Source organism: Arachis ipaensis, chromosome B5, assembly GCF_059453495.1.
Source record: "Arachis ipaensis isolate K30076 ecotype BB chromosome B5, ASM5945349v1, whole genome shotgun sequence".
Lineage (NCBI taxonomy): Eukaryota > Viridiplantae > Streptophyta > Magnoliopsida > Fabales > Fabaceae > Arachis > Arachis ipaensis.
In genome coordinates this window covers 39956293-39962204 of record NC_142440.1, presented here as the reverse complement: position 1 = coordinate 39962204, position 5912 = coordinate 39956293, and positions in this window count along the sequence as shown.

Below are 5912 nucleotides of genomic sequence, written 5' to 3'. Positions count from 1 at the left end.
TATTAAACAGGTGTTATGTAGAATCAGAGTATGAGTTATACCTGGGTGTTCCAGGGTATTTATAATGGTGAGATTTGACCTTTGGATAAGATAAGTTAGTTATCTTATCTTATCTTTATCTTTTGGGTTGAGGTCAGCGTATCTTCAACGGAACCGCCCTTCTCTCTGTAGGCCTGAACGACCTTTGGATTTGGGTCGTATTCCTTGAATTGGGCCCTTTTTGGGCTTTCCTGTCGATTTGGCCGAGTTCTTCGTAAAGAAGTCGGTCCGCTTGACCCAAAGAGGTCAGTCGCTTTATCGTCGATCACCCCAGGTCGGATATCTCGACCCAGGGTATGAACACTTTCTTCTTCCTTTCTTATTTTTTTCTCTTCCATTCTATTTTATTTAATTTATTTGCATACTTTCATTCATTGCATATTTTTTATTTTACCATTGGTGCTCAAATATTTCTATTCCACTGTTACATCTTTTCTGGTATTTTCTTGGTGCTTAGTGACTTGTTTAATTCTGATTGAGTAATATTATTTAAATCAATGTCAATTTTTTATATCTGTATTACTTTTGCATTGATATGAATTTATATTATCTCTCCTTCCTCACTCTCTTCGCCATTGTTGCAAATTTTGTACCATTGGTATGCCATGTGCTTCTATTGTTTTTCTCACGTACATGTTGAAGCTTCCATGTAATTGAGACCCTTATTATCTGGCATTAACACCCATATTTTATTTATTTTCTATCTTTAATTTTGGGTTACTTTTTTTCTTTTTCTCTTCTTCAGGATGGCCACCAAAGAAGGGAAAGGAAAAACTTCTAAAAGGGGAGACAAACAAGTCCATCTGCACAATCCTTGAAGGAAAGCATCATTTGGAACAACCCGTCCACCTGCACATCTCAGCATGCACCGAGGATGGTGCAATCTTTAAGTGTGGGGAGGTCGATACCGATCTCCATGGGTTAGTATTTTCTTATCAACACCAATATTTTATTTTCCTTGTTAGTTGTTACATTTGCATGTTTGATTGCATATTTATTTGATTTTATGCATTCAGTTACTACTTGGTTGAAGTAATATTTTCTTTTCTAAGAAATTTTTATAGTATTTCACTAATTGAAAAATTTTTATGTTAAAACTTGTTTGAAGTTGTATTTGGAACATGGTTTTTAAGCCAAAGAACACACAACCTGTGAGATTTTGAGCTTATTTACATGGTTACATTATTTAACCATAATTTTTTATTCTTGTGTGTTTTCTTCTCTATAATTACAATCTTTGCTTTGTTCCATTCTATATGTCCATTATTTAGTGTATTTACATGCTTGCATATGATTGAGGCCATTACTTGTTATTAACTCACTTATCCCAAATAAGCCTACCTTTTACATCACCCTTGTTAGCCACCTTGAGCCTTTTTATCCCCATTTATTTTGTTCTATAACCACATCACTAGCCTTAAGCAGAAAAATAATTAAAAACCCCAATTGAATCTTTGGTTAGCTTAAGATAGAGATTGCGCATCAACTAAGTGTGGGGAAATTGTGGGAACATGGGTTAATAAGGGAATGTGTTATGTTTTTACTTTGATAAAATATTGGGAATTTGGGTACCTACTCATGTGAGACTAGAAAAATAAAAAATCCATGTGCATTGATAAGTTATGTTTATTTTTCTATTTAAAAAAAAAACAAAAAAATAAAAAAAATAAAAAAAAGAAAAGAAAAAGATATATATATATATATATATATATATATATATATATATATATATATATATATATATATATATTCAATAAGTAAATAAATAAGGGGACAAAATTAGTCCAATGTTAAGTTAATGAAAAAATCAATACATATGTGATAAAATTAAAGAAAAGTTGATACACGAGTATGTAATGCAAAAGTAAGAATTTTGGGTAGCTAGGCATGATTCTAGAGTTATATAGAGTATATGTATATTAGGTGAGAGCTTAGGTTAGTCAAAGATTCATATTATAGCTCACTTGGCCATACATATATCCTCACCCTTACCTTAGCCCCATTACAACCCTGAAAAGACCTCATGATGTTTGCATTAATATACTAAATATTTGTTGATTGGTTAGATGAAGAACAAAGTTTAGAAAGCATGACTAGAGAAGAGTAGAGTGATTAACCCTAGACACTTGAGAGTTAGAGTGATATACACTACCAGTGAGGGTTCAGTGCTTAATTCTATGTTCCCTGCTTTCACGAGCTATCTTCTTACAAGTTTATTTGCTTTTTATTGTATGATTTGAATTAGTGAAATCTTATTTATGTTTGTCTTGAAGAGCTTATTTACTTTTAACCAAGAAGGAAGAAACATTTTGCATGTAGTTGCATTTCATACATTCTATCATTCCTCTTCACTCCTTTATAGCTTCTCTTGAGCTTAGCATGAGGACATGCTAATGTTTAAGTGTGGAGAGGTTGATAAACCACTATTTTATGGTTTATCTTGTGCTCAATTGAGTGGATTTTATCAACTCTTTACCCACTTATACATACTATTTGCATGGTTTTACATTTGCCTTCCTAATTTTGTGCTATGATTGAAAACATGCTTCTTTGATCTTATATTTGCTTATTATTAATCCTCTCTTATTACCATTAGATGCCTTGATATGTGTGTTAAGTGTTTTCAGAGATTACAGGGCAGGAATGGCTCAGAGGATGGAAAGGAAGCATGCAAAAGTGGAAGGAATACAAGAAGTTGGAGAAACTGCTAAGCTGTCCAGCCTGATCTCTTTGCACTCAAACGGCTATAACTTTAGCTACAGAGGTCCAAATGACGTGGTTTTAGTTGTTTTGGAAAGCTAACGTCCGGGGCTTTGATTTGATATATAATTTGCCATAGCTGCCCCGAAGTTAGGTGACGCGAACGCGTGAATGACGCGTCCGCGTCGCATCTGCGAACCTCAACCCGCGCGGCCGCATGGACAACGCCTCCGCGTCACTTGCCCGCAACCTGGACGTAACAGAAATCACAGGGGGCGATTTCTAGGCTGTTTTTGACCCAGTTTTCAGCCCAGAACACACAGATTAGAGGCTATAAAGTGGGGGAATGCATCCATTCATAAGAGAGCCTCCAATTAGTTAGTTTTCATGATTTAGATTTAGTTTAGAGAGAGGTTCTCTCCTCTCTCTTCTCTCTTTAGGATTAGGATTTAGAATTAGGATTTTATTCGCTTTCCGGATTATCTCTTTATCAGGTTCAATATTCCTTTTCATTTACTTTTGCAATTTGATTTATGAATTCTTCCATGTTACAGATTACTCTTTTGAATTAATGTTATTTGAGGTATTTCAGTTTAATCTTGCTTTATTTTATTTCTGTTGCTATTATTCCCATCTGAAGACATTTTTATTCCAGTAGATTTATTTTTCTCCTTTTGGTCTTGGTTAAGAAATCAGTAACTCAGGAGTTATCAAACTCAAACATGATTGATAATTGTTATCTTGTTAATTAAATTGAACTTCAATAATCCCAATCTTTTCTTAGAAAATAAATAGGATTTGAAGATCAAACCAATTAATCCCTTGACCTTCCTTTATCTTAGTAAAGGTTAACAAAGTGGAATTAAGATTCAATTCTCATCATCATTGATAAGGATAACTAGGATAGGACCTATAATTTCTCATACCTTGCCAAAAGTCTATTTACAGTCATTGATTTATTTTACTCGCCATTTAAATTGCTTGTTCTTTATTTACTTTAATTGCTAATTAAACTATTCACTCCTCATTCTCAAAACCCCAATTTACAATCTCCATAACCAATAATAAGAACATACTTCCCTGCAGTTCCTTGAGAAGACGACCCGAGGTTTGAATACTTCGGTTATCAATTTATTTAAGGGGTTTGTTACTTATGACAACCAAAACGTTTGTATGAAAGGACTTTTGAAGGTTTAGAGACTATACTTGCAACGAGAATTTATCCGTAAATTTCTAGACCACGCAAAAGTTCCTCTTGTCAATGAACATTTTCGGACATTTATCTCCTAGTTTATGTTATTTTGCTTTATTTTGCATTTTATTTCTTTTTAGGATTGTTGTACTAGTTTTGCGGATACTTATATTCTCGTTGTTGCATTTTGCACCTTAGATTGGATACATTTCATATTTTTAGTAGATTTTCTTTACATAGTTGTTTTTGCTTGTTTTAGCTTTTTGGTTGTGATTAGGAAAATATTTTGGATTGTTGAAACCTGGTTACCCCTTTTTGGTATATGAAATTTTTTTTTTGAAAAAGGGGTAAACTAAGGATTTTTTTTTTAAATTCTCAATCACAACGTTGCATCAATAAGCTTAGTCAAAATGATGAAATTTTTCAAGAAATTTATTTATAGGGCACCACCCTAATTGATCGAATTTTTTTTAGAACTTGCTTGGATTATACACTGTGGATCATGTTTTGAGCTAAGAACACAAGCTTGTGAGTTTTGAGCCTAATGGTGTGGTTACATCTTATAACCATTTATTTTCCTTCTTGTGTGTAATTGTTCTCTTTCTATGATTGTCATTCTTGATTTGTTTAATTCTATATGTCCATCATTCCTTGTATATATGCACTTATATGATTGGGGCCATTGTTTCATTAGCTCACTTACCCAAATAGCCTTCCTTTTACTCTCCATTGTTAGCTAATTTTGAGCCTATTCTTAACCCAATTGTTTTTTATTTTAGCACATTACAAGCCTAAAGCGAAAAATAATAAAAGTCCCTTGTTTGGATCTTTGATTAGCTTAGGCTAGTGAGAGTGTTTATTATTCAAGTTTTGGGAGAATTGGGAACATTGGTTGGGATGAAAGGGTGTTTTTGTATTTCCATATTTGAGAATTGGGTGCATGCTCATATATAGATTAAATGTATTAACCTTATGCATTGATGTTCTTGTGCATAGTTTGAAAAAAAAAAGGAAGAAAAACAATAAATAAGGGGACAAAATGCCCCAAAGTAAAGTTCAATAAAATCAATGCATAAGTGTTGTAAAATGAAGAGAAAATGCATGAGCATGTGAAAAGTGAAGAATGGGTAGTTAGGGTAGCACTTAATTGTATAGGTTATTATATAGGTTAGGTGGGAAGTCTAGGTTAATCAAAGATTCAAATTTTAGTCCACTTAACCATATATGACCCTACCTTGACCCTAACCCCATTACAACCTTATGGAAAGTCCTCATGATGATTGTATGTATGCATTGGATGATTGTTGATTGTTAGATGAAGAATAAATCTTGGAAAGCATGATTAGGGGAGAATTGAGTGAATCATCCCTTAAACACTTGAGTGATTAGAGCGGATACACATCCGGTGAGGGTTCGATCGCTCAATTACATGCTTTCACTATGGTCATTCTTCTTCATGCAAGTTTGTAAATCTTTTTGATAATTCAATACAATTGTGGGTTTGGTTTGGTTCGAATTGATTCCTATTGCTCTAGTCCTTATGCCTACACATGCTTTCTTTTCTTGGAAGTTTAGTTATTGTGACCAAGTGATTGCATTCGTTTAGATAGGTTACAATTAGGTAGTTTACATTGAATAAATGTTGATACCCTTTGCTTCTTTCTTGATTTTAGCATGAGGACATGCTTAGTTTCAGTGTGGGGAGGTTTGATAAACCCCAATTTTGTGGTTTATCTTGTGCTTATTTTAGGGAATTTTATCACCTTTTCCCACATTTATTCAATGAAATAGCATGGTTTTGTAATTCTCCCTTAATTTGTGCTTAAGTGTAAAAACATGCTTTTTAGGCCCTTAAATTGGTGATTTTATTTCACTTTAATTCTATTCGATGCCTTGATGTGTTTGTTGAGTGATTTCAGGTTTATAAGGCAAGTATTGGATGGAAGAAATGAAGAGGAAAGCATGCAAGTGGAGAATTCAT